The sequence below is a fragment of the Asparagus officinalis genome, chromosome 8 (assembly GCF_001876935.1).
Source record: "Asparagus officinalis chromosome 8, Aspof.V1, whole genome shotgun sequence".
NCBI classification, from domain to species: domain Eukaryota; kingdom Viridiplantae; phylum Streptophyta; class Magnoliopsida; order Asparagales; family Asparagaceae; genus Asparagus; species Asparagus officinalis.
Genome location: NC_033801.1, coordinates 79,131,233 through 79,133,571, shown reverse-complemented (window position 1 = coordinate 79,133,571; position 2,339 = coordinate 79,131,233). Strand labels below are relative to the sequence as shown.

At 31.6% G+C, this 2,339-nt stretch overlaps 1 protein-coding gene across 1 annotated transcript in view; it reads right to left on the bottom strand.

Annotated features, from left to right (window-relative positions):
- LOC109822984 (protein FAR1-RELATED SEQUENCE 5-like) overlaps positions 1-784 on the bottom strand; it is a 5,886-nt gene extending 5,102 nt beyond the window's left edge. The window contains exon 1 of the transcript XR_002242350.1: positions 640-784. The gene's annotated coding sequence lies outside the window, so the exon portion shown is untranslated. The remainder of the gene's footprint in view (positions 1-639) is intronic.

The following is a 2,339-nucleotide window of genomic DNA, read 5'->3' as shown; positions in this document are numbered from 1 at the left end:
AAATATGTCCACCCATTTATGACCCACTAAAAACTGGCTCCAAATCACCCCTGAGCTCCCTTCCGCTTCATTTCTACCTCATTTAGGTATTGGGATCAGTTGATTAAGGGCCTCTTTGAGTTCCAGTGCCCTCTTATGAGAAGTACCTCTATTACCTTGGGAAATGCCTCTCGCTAATTGTCATTTCTTTTTAAATTGATTCTCCCGCTTTCTTTATTCTCAATTTAGTGCATCTGCTCTCCTTGTCAGATTTAAATACTTAATGGTGCTTTAACTTTTCATCAAATATTTGTAAACAAAAATTCAAAGGAGAATTCTATTCTAAGCCATCTGTAAATATATATATATAATAACATGATTTTGTGGTGGAGATTTTTCTTCACCGCTTTACCATGTCAGTAAAGTTCCACCGCCTCCCAAATTTAAGGGAGGAAAAGGAGAGAAATTCGGGTGTAAAAAAATGAAGAAGAAGAAGGAGACAGTGACAAAAAAAGGAAAATCTAAGGTATTTTTTTTTCTTTCTTCATTTATCTAATTAGTTTCTAATATTATAGTGATGATGATGAACAAGTTTGATTTTAGTAATTTAATATATATTAAGATTTTATAGAAGAAAAAAAGGAAGAAAAAAGTACTAACCTAGATCTGAGGGGGTCTTGTCGCCGGTCTCTCCTGGTCGCCAGCGGCACCCTGTCGCCCTCTTACCTCCATTACGAGAGAGAGAAAGAAAGTGAGGCCTTATACTATCCAACCGAAAAAAAGAGAGAGAGAAGAGAGGAACGAAAAAAAGAGAAGAAAAGAAATAAAGAACGGAGAAGGAAGATGAGCATGTGTAGACAAATAAGGGGAGGAAAATTTATCAAAACCCCTAAGTTATTTTAATTTTGCCTATAAACCCTCCACTCAATTTGTGACCTAAAAATTCATTCTAAAGTCCCTAGAAGCCATAAAATTTTGTAAGTAAACCCTAACAGAGAAAGCTAAAATCACATATGAATAGGATAATTACGTATAGACCCTTGTTTTTGCTTTGTTTATAAAAAAGTCCAATCTGAAGAATAAAAGTCAACTTTTGGGATTGATAAATTCTCTATAACCCACTGCCTTATCATAAATTACTAGGAAGTCCAAAAACTAGTATATGAGAGTTATAAAATTTTGATAAATTGCTAAAGTTAGCAATAAACTCATTTGTACCCAAGCTTTTAATTATTATTGATTATATTTGAATTTATTTGGCTCTAGATTATGAATTGATTTACTATAATATATGTTTATCCTGAATTAATAATTAGTCTTATATCTTATATTATAGGATCTAGTTGATATCTAGGGGAAATAATATTTTGAGGAAATCGTGTCCACTGGAGGTGAGTTCATTTCTCACTAGTATTTTTATAATATGAAATTGCACGAGTGTTATGTTTGATTTATCTTATGATCGATAAATAAATAATATATCATTTTTATGTAAATAAAGATTTGATCTACTTCTGTTGTGACATAAACCGTAAATATGATGTTGTTTCGTACAAGATATAACAAATCAAATTGATTTTATACGAACTATAATAAGCGAAATTGGCTCTCATGCAGTTTCAACTAATTGTGGGCATAACTTTATCTAAATTTTTTTAATGAAGTACTTTGAACATATTTCAAAGGTTTAACGAATTCAAAGATTTTTGTGCCTTAGTATCTGATAAAAATATAGAAAAGTAAAACTCCGTAAATTGTTTTAACTAGGATAACAAGTTTTACCTTGTCCACTTCATTTAAAAATATCTGTAAATTTTGATACGCAAAATATTACTCATTTGATAAGTGATTCTCGATACTTTCAAACCCTCTAAAAGTCCACTAATGAGTAATTATGCCTGCCATATGGTGAATGCTCCTTATTTGGCCCCTTTGTATTGGCCCTCTGTATTGGCCTTCTATATTAGCCCTTCTGAAAATTATTCTGGCCCCTCTGTATTTGGTCAGTAACCTATGCCAGTGATATGTGCATTCGATTCCCGAGAATTACCTGTTATATGATGCATTTTACGCATTCTCATACTACTGAGCTATAATTTGTAGCCTTAGTGTGACCTATGAGGTGACTTATATTCATGAATAACTCATCAATAATTAAGATTCTGATAATTGATAGTGAAATTGAGAGAAAAATAATCCTCTGGTTTTGTACCAATTAGTAGTTCTTTTCTTTCTTAATGTTTACCTTGATTCAAAAAGGGTTTAATTTCAGAAAATATCTCAGTTGCACATAAGAAAGAAAATATAATTGTTGCATTCTTTCTTAAAGATGACAATATTATGATATTTGGATCGTAATT